The following is a 14007-nucleotide window of genomic DNA, read 5'->3' on the forward strand; positions in this document are numbered from 1 at the left end:
TGGGGCGGGAGATAACAAGGCTCCCTGGAGAGCTGAAAGGGCAAACGGAAAGGTTTGGCGACCCTGAAGTGGGTGGACAGCAGGGAGCCACTGGGGTGGTCCCTGCACTCTAGGCTGGGTCACCGTGAGAAGGGCTGTCTGGCGGGACCTTACACGGAGGAGAGACACGGGTACTGGCGGCGATGCTGTCAGAAGCAAGAGGTGGGGAGGAGAGCTCTGGCCTCCCTGCCTGTCTCCTGATCTCCGAGCAGGAGATCCTGTGGGCTAAGTTAACCAGGAAGCTGTTGGCAAGTGAACCCAAACCACATGGTGTGCAGGGATCAGCTCCCCACCCCCCCACCCCTCGAGGCAGGGCAGGACAGGACATGAAGGTGACTGAGCCAACGGGCACCTGATCAGGCCCGGGGGAGCTCACAGCTTCTGATCAGCTGTCGGCTGGACTCCTTCAGGTGGGCTCGCGTTGAGGAAACGCCTGGTGCAGGTCCGGACAAACACCGTGACTCGTGGCCTTTGTGTATTCCCGGAGCTTGGGCTGGCTTTTTGGAGAGGCCTGGGAATTAGAGATGGATAAGACACACCCACAGATCTGTAGCAGTGGTCAGGGCGGTGAATGGCCTGCACTGGCCGAGGAAGGGGGACGAAGCCTAGAGGGTGGCTCCCGAGCGGGACTGTGAACAGGATTCACCACCCAAGGAGTCCAGACTGCGGCTGAGACTTGGCTGCAGTCCCAAGAGCCTGGCATGTCCCACCACACCGGCACCTTTCCCGTAGGGTCACTCAGTGAGGGCAGGCTGCTCTGTGTCCCCTGGTCATCGGCCCTCCACTGCAGACTCCAGTCCCAGGCCTGTGCCCAGAAGCAGGGGAGGAGGCCACCTACCTTTCAGCGTGCTACCATCACCTCCTTCGTATCTGGCCCTCCCGGTTGGATCAGCCAGAGCTGTGGAGGCCGGCAGCCTGCCTCGTGGATGGCCAGGCTCAAGGACCCTCACGCGACCCTGAGTAGCAGGGCTGTGAGGGTCATCTGAGATCACTCTGTCCCATCGTCTCCTCTGCCACTGGTTTCCTTGACCAGCTCCCCAGGAGGCGGGGTGGGTCTGGCAGAGCAGCCAACCGCTGCTCTGCAATTGGCTCTTTGCCTGTTCCCCTGGGCTTTGCTTGGGCCGCAGCAAGCAGCCTGGACCAGAGTGTGGGCACTTGCAGAGGGGATCCCAAAGCCCTCCCCCACTTGCCTGTTGAATCATCCATGCGCACCCGCTTCCGTGCATGTGTGCCAAGCTTGGGCTGGGCCTAAAGACAAGACAGAGGTGAGCTCCACGAGGGCGGAAAACCCCCAGCGTGGGGCTGACACAGTGAAGATCTGTTGACCAAGTAAATGGACTGGGATGCCCTACTCCTGGGGATCTCAATCTGGGAGTGGGGGAGAGTAGACAATTGAAAAATTGTAATTCAGTGATGCTGTTCAGGCATCAGAAGAGGCCCCCAGACCAGCCTGGAGATCTGGGGGTCAGTCGGATACCGACCACACATCCTTCCACGGGGGTGGGGTAGCTCTGGAAGGAGGGAAAGGGGAAAGCCCTAACTAGGTCCTCTGGCTATTGTTAGGCGCACGAAGAACACAGACCACCAGGCAAAGGGAAGGCCATTGTTCCCCCGCATGATAGAAACCACTCTCCTGTCCCCAGGCCAGGACGGGCCCACTGATAGCCAGAGAAGCGTCCAGACGTCCTCCAATTCCCCCTCTTCATCAGCAGGGGGCAGGAGAGAAGCAGCCCCTTGGCCACCTCTGAAATCTCCCTGGGGCTGGTGCTGGGACTACAGGAGGAAGAGGGTGTGCATCAGTCCTTGGAGGAGCCCCCTTTGGGGTGGGACTGGGGATCCAGCTCTGTGCATAAATGTGACCGAAGATAAGGTCTGGAAGAGAGGCATGGACGCCCAGCTCTGAGAGGCCCGGCTCCTTCAGATGTCTGCTGGTTCATTCCTTCATTTAACAAGCGCTTTGCGGGCAACTGGCGGCTCAGACGGTAAAAGCGTCTGTCTGCAATGCAGGAGACCCGGGTTCGATCCCTGGGTTGGGAAGATCCCCTGGAGAAGGAAATGGCAGCCCACTCCAGTATTCTTGCCTGGAAAATCCCATGGACAGCGGAGCCTGGTAGGCTACCGTCCGTGGGGTTGCAAAGAGCTGGACATGACTGAGCGACTTCACTTCACTTCACTTGTGGGCAACTAGAGCTCCAGGCCTGTGTTTGGCTCTGGGGACACGAAGAAGGAAAAGGATGAGCCCAGGCTTCATTGTGCTCAGTCTGTTGCGGGAGACGTGCTCTGTGGCATGGGAGAAGAGCCAGGTACAGAGGTGAGGCGTGCCCACCTGGCCGGGACAGGGTGAGGCGGGGGAGGGCAGTGGAGGGGAGTTAACCAGGCAGGATGCAGGGCAACAGTGTGAGCAGAGACGGGAAGGGAGGTGGGCAGGGCAGAGGCTGTGTGCAGCTAGGAAAGAGCTGGAAGTGGTGGGTGCCCATCCTGAGGCCCTGGCTGAGGGGTGGGACAGACAGAAATGGAGCCTAGAAGGCAAAGTGACTTCCTGGGTCACAGCAAGTGAGTGGCCAAGCGTGTGCACACAGCTCTCCCACCTGGAGTCCAGTGTTCTCGCCCTGCCGGAAGGCGTCTGCCCGCCCGCAGGTGGCAGGGTGGGGGAGGGCCCAGGATTGGGTTGGAAAGTCCTGTAGGATGAGGTTCCCCCAAGTGAGGAACGAGGGGACGGAGGAGGATGGAGTTGGCTCCTGAGACCTGCAGGGGCCCCTCCCCGGGCCTGCATCCCAGGGTGCCCGCAGGGCTCTACTCAGAGCATCTCTGCCTGGATAACTGCCTGCAGCCAGAGGCAGCGAGTCCCCCACCTGGACTCGAAGCTCCGCACCACCACACCATCAGGATCTTGCTCGTTTTGAGCCTGGAGCTCGTCCCCCATGAAAGGTGGCCTGTCCAAGTCTGCTTAAACACCTCAAGGCTACTTCCTTGAGAATCCTCCTCCTGGGGGCCTGGCTACAGCATCAGAGGCGAGAGGGCTCGGAGCACTTGGGGCACAAAGCACACACAGACACATACACACACACAGACACCCACACGCAGACACACACGCAGACACACACACATAGACACAGACACGCAGACACCCACACGCAGACACACACACGCAGACACAGACACACACAGACACACAAACAGATGCACAGACACAGACACACACACACAGACACACACACACACAGACACAGACATGCAGACACACACACGCAGACACACACGCAGACACACACATGCAGACAGACACACACACACATACACACACACAGACACACACACGCAGACACACACGCAGACACAGACACGCAGACACAGACACACAGACACACACACGCAGACACACACACATAGACACAGACACGCAGACACACACACGCAGACACAGACACACACACACAGACGCGCAGACACAGACACGCAGACACACACGCAGACACAGACACACAGACACAGACACACACAGACACAGACATGCAGACACACACACACAGACACACAGACACAGACACACACACAGACACAGACATGCAGACACACACACACACACACACGCAGACACACACACCCAACACAGGCACGTAAAAACATAGACACGACATTCTGAACTCACAAATCTGGGCCCTTACCCAAGGGCCTTCCACGCCAACCTGCACTCTCTGTAGTCAGGGTTGTGGGCTCCGTTGGTGAAGGAAAGCTACGTGGCTCAAAATAGCCTGGAGTTAAAGCTCCCCTCCAGGCCCTCCCCACCATTCTATACAGAATAAAGAACTTTCTCCCCCAAAGAAAGGAACGGACATTAAGATTGATTACGTTCAGCTCCCAGCCGATCCCAGTCTCCAGCTGGTCTCAGGAATTCCTTGCCCCAGTTGTTGAAAGCTAACTAATCAAAAATAATCTTGAGGAGAAACAGACCCCTCAAAACAATGTATCTCCGTATATATATGTTTTCCATATACACCTGCTCTCCTCTTAGCGCAGCAGCCCACTAACCTGACTGCTGCCCCTTCTCGCTTCATTAAAGGTGATCTATTCCTGTAAAGTGCCCGTCTCATTCTTTCTCTGAATTTCACCTTCTCTAATTCCCTTACCCTATAGTTGTTGCTGCTGCTGCTGCTGCTGCTAAGTCACTTCTGTTGTGTCCGACTCTGTGTGACCCCAGGGACGGCAGCCCACCAGGCTCCCCCGTCCCTGGGGTTCTCCAGGTAAGAACACTGGAGTGGGTTGCCATTTCCTTCTCCAATGCATGAAAGTGAAAAGTGAAAGTGAAGTCGCTCAGTCGTGTCAGACTCCTAGCGACCCCATGGACTGCAGCCTACCAGGCTCCTCCGTCCATGGGATTTGCGGGTTCCCTCAAATATGTTGAAGGCCTAACCGTAGCCCCCACTTGTACCTGTGAATGTGACGTGATGAGGTCATATGGGATTCAGGTGGGGCCTAAACTCAACAGCTGGCTTCCCTATAAAGACGAAGCTACACAGAGACCCCACAGGGAGGAAACGGCCGTGTGATGAGGGAGGCAGAGTCTGGGTCGACGTGTCTCCCAGCCACAGGCGCCAAAGACTGCTAGGAACCACTGGAAGCTGAAAAGAGGGAAGAAAGTGTTCCTCCCTAGAACTCTTAAGGGCAGCACGGGCCCCTGGATGCCTTGATTTCAGACTTCCGGCCTCCAGGACTGTGAAAGAATAAACGTCTGGGGGTTTTTTTGTTTGTTTGTTTTTAAGTCTTTATTGAATTTGTTACAATTTTGTTTCCGTCTTATGTTTTGGTTTTTTGGCCATGAGGCATGTGGAATCTTAGCTTCCAGACCAGGGATGGAACCTGTACCCCCTACATTGGAAAGCGACCTCTTAATCACCGGACTGCCAGGGAAGTCTCCATGTCTGTTGTTTGAAGCCACTCAGTTTGGGGTGCGTTGTTACAACCACCCTGGGAAACAGGCAAGGTCATCTCCCTAGATGGCTACATTCAGCACATCACCACCCCCACACAGAATCCAGGGAGCTCCCCACAGCCGGCTCCTCTACCCGCACCTGGGGCCCCCCATCCCCGTCTCTCCTCCAGCAATGTGGTCAGTTCCATGGCATCCTGTACTCATGCGATGGGAAGGAAAAGTGGGAGGGAAGCAGAAGAGAAATAACATTTTGAACTCTCCCTGCTGGAGACAGTAGCTGGAAGAGGGAGGTGGTCTGCGGGCAGGGGCTCGGGGGATATGCCGCGTAGGGCACAGTGATTCTGTGGCCAAGAGGTTGCAAGGCAGAGATGGCCCGAGGCCTTGGGAAGACATGGTGCTAGAACCCAGATCATGGAGGATAGAGACCTCATCCCCCACCTGGTTCCCCAGGCCAGAGGGGAGAGAAGGCAGGGCTGGAATGAGTAGCCCCAGGAAGGAGCTCTGATCAGAAGGCAGAGGGGGGCCTCAAGACTCCAGCAGCCTCTCCTGGCTACCAGGCCTTGGGCAAGCCACTGACACCAGAGGGAGAATTACATAGGTAATATAGCTACTGCTATTTAGTCGCTAAGGCATATCCGACTCTGCAATCCCGTGGACTGTAGGCAGCCAAGCTCCTCTGTCCATGTAATTTTCCAGGCAAGAATACTGGAGTGGGTTGCCAATTCTTTCTCCAGGGGATCTTCCCAATCCACGGATGGAACCCAAGTCTACTGCCTTGGCAGGTGGATTCTTTACCACTGAGCCACCTGAACAGCCTCAGGTAATAAAGACAGAGGCATTATAAACGTGTTTGACCTGAGGGCAAAGCACACAGCCTCACCTGAGCTTCCTTCACTCACCTGTCAAATGCAAAGAGCCATCCCTTCCTTCAGGGATGTCAGTAAAGGACAGAGGCCCCTGTCATGATGTGACTGTAGCTTCCATGGATGGGGAAAAGGCTTTTATCAACGGTGGCAAATTGCACCAATGTGGGTGGCCTTCTCCAAGCAGGTGCCTGTCTATTGTACCTTGAACCTTGTGAAAAGGGGGACTGTCTGGCTTGTGTTCATTCATTCACTGAACATCTACTGAACACCCACTTTATGCGAGGCCCTATTCCAGTTATGGGAATGCAGCAGAGAGCAAGGTGGCCAAATGCCTACATTTAAAGAGCCTTACATTCTGTGTGTCAGAGGCAGGGAGGAAGAGAAAGACAATTACCAAACAGATGAATAAATGAAAATTAGGGGCTAGTAATAGCATGGTGCAGAGCATTAAAGTGAAATGAAAGAAAGTGAAAGTGAAGTCAATCAGTTGTGTCCGACTCTTTGCAACCCTACGGACTGTAGCCTACCAGGCTCTTCCTCCATCCATGTGATTTTCCAGGCAAGGGTACTGTAGCCTGCCAGGCTCCTCCATCCATGGGATTTTCCAGGCAAGAATACTGGAGTGGGTTGCCAATTTCTTCTCCAGGGGATCTTCCCGACCCAGGGATCAAACTCAGGTCTCCCACATTGCAGGCAGACTCTTTACCCTCTGAGCCACCAGGGAATCCCAAGAATACTGAAGTGGGTAGCCTATCCCTTTTCCAGCAGATCTTCCCAACCCAGGAATCAAACCAGGATCTCCTGCATTGCAGGCAGATTCTTTACCAACTGAGCTATCAGGGAAGCCCTTACAGAGCATTAAGACAAGACAATGAGGCATAGAGAGGGGAGAACCTTAAGTCATAGAAGGCCTCCTGGAGGAGGTGACTTTTCTGCAGAGATCTGATGAAATCCAAGGAACAGCCATAAGAGGATCTGGGTGAAGAACATTCTGGGTGGAGAGAAGGACAGAGAAAGGGCCAGATGGGAAGGGCCAAGCATGGGAGAGAATGGCCTGGGGTGATGCACACAGTAGGTGCTCAATGAATGCTTGTTCCCCTGGGAATCTGTATGTGGGCAGCCTGGGTTTGGGAGTCCACACCCATGCTCATGGCTTGGTGCTCTGAGCCCCGATGACCTAACCACCTGGCCCACAGGGAGTTCACGGTCAAGGGTCAGAGATCCTGGGAGCCCAAGTCCTCACACTGCCCGCCCTCATTCACTCACTCATTTCCTCATCAAAGAGTTACTGAGCATTTGCTACATTTAGGCCCCATCCAAGGGGCTGGGCCACAAAGATGACCACGGCCCGCTCTCACTGAAGTCTGGTGAGGGAGGCAGAAAGCCCCCTGGGAGACCCCAGCTCTGGGAGAGACCCCTGCTCACTCCTGCAGACCCCAGGCAAGGGAGCAGCCAGCCCTGCGGGACCCAGGGAAGGTGTTCCAGAGGAGGCAATCCCCGAACCTGGCCCGGAAGGCTGAGCAGGCCTCTCCAGAATAGAATGTGGAAAAGGGCATTCCAGAAGGAGAGGGCTGCCCGGGTCAAGATGCCCAGCCAGCCCGGAAAGTGTGCTGTAGAAGGGCCAACGGGGCCAGCGCCAAGGGATGGATGCAGAGAGGCCATGGCAGCCAGGGCGGGAAGGGCCCTCACGGCCAGCCTAAGGAGCCTGGACTGGACCCTGGGGGTGGTGGAGACCACTGTGTGTTTCCCTGTTCGGGAACCTGGGGTCTGGAGGTAGCCTCACAAATTCACGCAATTGAAGCCAGGCTTCTCCCCTGAGGCTGCCCTGGCCCAGGGACCTCGGGGCTGGAGGAGGACAGGTAGAGCTGGTTCTTCCATGTACCCAAGCTCTGTGCCTAAGGGTGAGCTGGCTCTCTGGGTCTCTGTGTGATAGGTGGGTTCCCCACCCCACCCCTGCCACCCCCCGCAGAGCCATCAGGAACATTCCTGTGGTTGGCAGAGAAGAAATCTAAAACCCCTGAGCCTCCTGTTTGTTCTTTGTTGTGCTCCGCTCCCAGGTGTGGCTCCTCTTCTGTGAACTCTCGGGACTCCAGGTGCACAGAAGGGTTACTTGCCAGGACCAGGGGAAGTGGGGCAGAGCCAAACTCCCAGAATGGAAGGTTGGAACACAGGTGTCCCAGCACCCAGATCCCACCTGCCCTGAGTTCTTCCCCTCTGAGGAAGTGGGAGGTGGGGAAAAGGAGGGTATTTCAGCTCTCCCTTCCTGAGGGCTCTGCCGGTGGGGATGGGTCGGGGGCCACCATCTTGGCCATGGCTGCTGGGACAATCCTGAGCCTGCGTCTCCCTGGCCTCCAGATGGAAGAGAAATCAGCTGGCTTTAAGTGCAGCTGTCAGATCCTGTCCATCTGGTATCCCTTATCTGAGTTGTGAGGAGGGACGGGAGACACCTGAACCTCCACTGGGCCTGAGCGGTGGGGCAGTAGGTCCCAGTAATGTCATCCCCCTCCCCTCTTCCTCCCCGGAGGAACCCAGGGATGAATGGAGGAGAAGCTGAGAATGTGTATGAGTACGGGGGCTCAGGGAGGTTATGGGCCAGTGCATCGCTCTGTGTGTTCAACGTGGAGCAAGGGGGATCAGCTTGAAGGTGCGGGCGGTGCTGCCTATTAGATACTCTCCAGTGGGAAAGGTCCTTCCCCAGCCTGGTTCAGCCTCGGAGCTCCGATGACCATGCTGAAAAGATCCTTAGACCCTCTGGTCCTGAGAGGAAAGAAGTCTTTCCTGAGGCTGCACAGGGAATGGACACAAACCCCACACAAAGGCTGCGTGGCCTGGCCAAAAAATATATATATATTAAGTTCCATGAGATCAGAGCCTTGGTTCCATCCACAGTGTTATCCCTCGCTTGTGCCCAGGACAGTTCTGGTTCTCCCTGTCCAAGCACCTAGCAGGCAGGCACTCAACAAATATTTGCCAGATATATATAGTAACTCATTTAATTATTGTCAGTCAGTCAGTTCAGTCGATCAGTTGTGTCCGACTCTTTGTGACCCAATGAATCGCAGCACGCCAGGCCTCCCTGTCCATCACCAACTCCCAGAGTTTACCCAAACTCATGTCCATTGAGTTGGTGATGCCATCCAGCCATCTCATCCTCTGTTGTCCCCTTTTCCTCCTGCCCCCAATCCCTCCTAGCGTCAGAGTCTTTTCCAGTGAGTCAACTCTTCGCATGAGGTGGTCAAAGTACTGGAGTTTCAGCTTTAGCATCATTCCCTCCAAAGGACATCCCAGGACTGATCTCCTTCAGGATGGACTGGTTGGATCTCCTTGCAGTCCAAGACCACAGTTCAAAAGCATCAATTCTTCGGTGCTCAGCTTTCCTCACAGTCCAACTCTCACATCCATACATGACCACAGGAAAAACCATAGCCTTGACTAGACGGACCTTTGTTGGCAAAGTAATGTCTCTGCTTTTGAATATGCTATCTAGGTTGGTCATAACTTTCCTTCCAAGGAGTAAGTGTCTTTTAATTTCATGGCTGCAGTCACCATCTGCAGTGATTTTGGAGCCCCCCAAAATAAAGTCTGACACTGTTTCCACTGTTTCCCCATCTATTTGCCATGAAGTGATGGGACCAGATGCCATGATCTTAGTTTTCTGAATGTTGAGCTTTAAGCCAACTTTTTCACTCTCCTCTTTCACCCCTCTGGAAGGAATGTTATGAGCAACCTAGACAGCATATTAAAAAGCAGAGACATTACTTTGCCAACAAAGGTACATCTAGTCAAGGCTATGGTTTTTCCAGTAGTCGTGTATGGATGTGAGAGTTGGACTATAAAGAAACCTGAGCGCAGAAGAATTGAGGCTTTTGAACTGTGGTGTTGGACAAGATTCTTGAAAGTCCCTTGGACTGCAAGGAGATCCAACCAGTCCATCCTAAAGGAGATCAGTCCTGGGTGTTCCTTGGAGGAACTGATGCTGAAGCTGAAACTCCAATATTTTGGCCACCTGATGCAGAGAGCAGACTCATTTGGAAAGACCCTGATGCTGGGAAAGTTGAGGGCAGAAGGAGAAGGGGACGACAGAGGATGAGATGGTTGGATGGCATCACCGACACAATGGACATGGGTTTGGGTGAACTCCGGGGGTTGGTGATGAACAGGGAGGCCTGGCGTGCTGCAGTTCACGGGGTCACAAAGAGTCGGACATGACGGAGCGACTGAACTGAACTGAACAATCTTATGATGTAGGAATGACTATCAGCCCTGTTGCCTAGAAGCAGTACAGTTAAGAAGCGAGGTTTGAGCCCAGAGGCAGATACCAAGGCTCTGGGTTTTGACCTCTATGCCAGCCTGCTGGGTACCTCCAGGGTCCACTCCCTGCAGCATTGGCAGGGGACACGAGGCACGTCATCATCAGCTGGGGACAACTTCTGGGCCCACACGCAGGCCTGGCCTGGCTGGTGTCCAGCCTGCTGAGCTCTCAAGGTGGTCCACAGGCTCCTCATGGTCTCACACGTCCTCTGCAGAGAGAGCCCAGCTCTGCTCCCGCTGAGAGCAGATGGGGCTGCACCCAGAGGGGGACAGAGAAAAACAAAAGAAGTCTGGGGGGAAAGTCCAGAAGGTTCCTCACAAGACAGTGGAAGGCAAAGGGCCAGCTCCCAGTACAGGACAGTATAGAACCAGAAAGATATGCCAGGGTGTCTGTTCCTGCCGACAGACATTGGTGCTGGAAGTGTATGTGTGTGTGTGTGCGCGCATGTGCGTGTGCACGCATGTGTGTGTGTCTTCTGCTGGGAGAGGAGGAGGAGGGGACTGTCTAGGCAGGGCTGAGCCCCGGAGAGGGAAGGACCACAGGGGAGCTGCCCGCTCCCTGGTGTGAAAGAAGGGGCAGCTGCATGGGCATCAGGAGGCCTGCTTTACTGTGTGAACTTGGCCTCCAGTTCAGGTCACTCAACTGCAAAACGAAGGTCATACTGCCCACTGCAGAGGTTGCTCCGGGAGCTGCTACGGCAGGGGCGAGGCCCATCTGAGGATGAGCAGGCTGCTTTGGAAAGTGGTCCTGTTACCAAGCTGAGCAGATGAGGGATGCTGTGGAGGCTGAATGTGATGAAGACCACTAACTCTGAGAATTTGGGCAGAATGGGGGCAGATCACAGTCAACCTGGGCCTCATCCATATAATGGGCATTTCTCCCCAGTGCTTGATGTCCTACTGTGAGAACCACACCTGGAGCCAAGTTGTCTCTCCTCTTCCCTCACCGCCCTGCACCCAAGCCTCATCCTTTTCAGGGGGCTGTACCTCCCTGGGGGCACTGGGAGGGTGGGATGATGGGGGCAGGGGTGTGAACAGACCTTACCTCTCTAGGGGTCTGGATCCCTGCTCAGAAGTAAACAGGGCTACCAGACATCACCCTTCTCCAGGCTCTGGTCCCTTGTTCAGGGCTTTCCTGGGAATTGCTGGGTCTCTGAGGATGTTCCTGCCAACGGCTGGAGGGTGAGTTTCATTCTGGACCAGTCAGTGCAGTGACAGAGCTATGTCCACAGAAAGAAGGCTCACTCAAAAACGGTGCTGGTGCTCTCTTTGCTGGCTTTGCCCCTAGATGGCTGGGTAGAAGGTGGCTGGGTGTTGGCATCTTCTTCCTGCAAGGAAGAAGCCAGGTGTCCAGAGATGAGACCCACGAGGTGGGAATCACAGGAAGACCCCCCAGACAAGGAAATGGCAACCCAATATTCTTGCCTGGAAAATCCCATGGACAGAGGAGCCTGGCGGCTGCAGTCCATCAGTTCAGTTCAGTCGCTCAGTCGTGTCCGATTCTTCGCAACCCCATGGACTGCAGCACACCAGGCTTCCCTGTCCACCACCAACTCCCAGAGCTTGCTCAAATTCATCTCCATCGAGGCCATGATGCCATCCAACCATCTTGTCCTCTGTCATCCCCTTTTCCTCCTGCCTTCAATCTTTCCCAGCATCAGGGTCTTTTCTAATGAGTCAGTTCCTCACATCAGGTGGCCAAAGTATTGGAGTTTCAGCTTCAGCATCAGTCCTTCCAATGAATATTCAGGACTGATTTCCTTTAGGAAGAACTGGTTTGATCTCCTTGCTGTCCAAGGGACTCCCAAGAGTCTTCTCCAACACCACAGTTCAAAAGCATCAATTCTTTGGCGCTCAGTCCATAGTGTCGCACAGAGTCAGAGACAACTTGCACACATGCAGAATGCAGAGGCTGGAATCTCTAGATTTCTTTTTGCTTCAGTGGGGGCCCACCTGGAATGGTCTGGGGTCCTCAGAGGCAGAACCAGAGACTTGAAATCCTCCTATCTGGTCTCCCCTCTCCAGCCTGCCGGTGCCTCATCCCCCATTCCTTCCAGCCCCCTCTGATCAGGAACCAATAGAGTGACCAGAATACAAGGAAACAAGCCACGGCTCTTCCCAGCTCACACCCCTTTGGTGCCTCCCCTCCCCACCCCTCCCCCATCACACATGTTGCCCTTTGTTCATCAGCTCGCTCAACAGACGTTCATGAAGGGTCTGCTAAGTGCCAGGTGCGGTGCACGGAATCAGCTTACAGGCTGGCGGAGAGAAAGCCAGTAATCACACAGCCACACAAATGATAGAATATCCAATAACCAACCATGCAGATGCTCAGGGGGAAAGGAACATGGTTGAGTTGCGAGGGGGTCCTTACACAGAGGACCCTGGCTGGCCAGGTAGAGGAGCAGGAGTTCACTAAGGACCCTGAGCAGGAGCCGAGGAAGGGAGTGCCAGGGAGTCATTAGCTGCAGAAGGCAAGAGAAGAAAGGGGGACAAAGAGGCCAAATGCCACTGAGATGTCAAGTAAGGTGTTGGTGTTGTTTAGTTACTAAGTCATGTCCTACTCTTTGCGACCCCATGGACTGTAGCCTTCTAGACTCCTCTGTCCATGAGATTTCCCAGGCAAGAATACTGGAGCAGGTTGCCATTTTCTCCTCCAGGTGATCTTCCCTACCCGGGGATGGAACCAGCACTGGCAGGTGGATTCTTTGTCACTGAGTCACCTGGGAAGCCCTTGAGTAAAATGAGAGAAAAGTGTTCTCAGGGTAAAGCACAGACTTCTTAGCTTGGTCCTCAAGGCCCTTCAGGCTGGCCTCATTTGTATCTCGATCCACCCCTAAGCCATAGCAATCACCACGCCTACCATGCTGTTGCGTGTGTGCGTTTTCCTCCCTGCCTGGAATTTCCTTCTCATCCTGGTGAATTCCCAAAGACCCCGCAAGCCTCAGCTCAAAAGCTGCCTCCTCCATGAAGCCTTCCCTGACCGCCACCCCTCTGGCAGAGCATGTCACTACCTCCTTGGGTGTTCCCATAGCCCTTGGTATAAACCTCTGTTTGGCGCATACGGCAGAATAGTAAGAATGAGGCTGGTGAGAATAACAGCCAATGGGATATATGGAGATGTTGAGAACGATAGGTCAGGTTTTCCAGAAGGGCAGTGCTGAGACCAGGCCCTTTGGGTCCACTGACAGGGGCCAGTGAGTAGCCCTCCCCGCACTGGCCTGTGGCTTGGTGTTGGATTCCCCCTGCTTCTCCTACTCCGGGGCCTCGTACAACCCACAGCACCTCCTGTCCTGCTTGGCAAGCTGCCAGGTGTCTGCCTGTCTCCCTGTGGATGCACAAATCCCTTGAGGGTTATTTCTTCATGGTCCCTTTATGCTTCAGCATAAAGTGCTCTGGAATGGAAAGCGGAACTCGAGGCCAAGGCAAGGGATGCTCTGCCAATTTCCTTCAGCCCCAACTAAGGATGTTTCTGGGCTCCCTCCCTGATTCCTTCATTGCACACGCGCTTCTCAAACGATGGAACCAGCCACTTAGTCCCTGGCCTCAAGCACTTTCTAGGCCTGAAACCTGAAAGGAGAGGAAGCTGGGTTCCTTGAAATGTTAGTCACTCAATCGTGTCCGACTCTTTGCGACCCCATGGACTGTAGCCCGCCAGGCTCCTCTGGTTCTCCAGGCAAGAATACTGGAGTGGGTTGCCATTTCTTTCTCCAGGGGATCTTCCCAATCCAGGGATCGAACCTGAGTCTCCCTCCTTCAGGTAGATTCTTTACCATCTGAGCTACCAGGGAAGAATTACTTTATAATATAGGGGGTGCCATCTGACCCAGGCTGGCCTTCCAAGATCATTGTGAATTCCAG

This window comes from Bos taurus, chromosome 25 (genome assembly GCF_002263795.3).
Source record: "Bos taurus isolate L1 Dominette 01449 registration number 42190680 breed Hereford chromosome 25, ARS-UCD2.0, whole genome shotgun sequence".
In the NCBI taxonomy this organism is placed as follows: Eukaryota; Metazoa; Chordata; class Mammalia; order Artiodactyla; family Bovidae; genus Bos; species Bos taurus.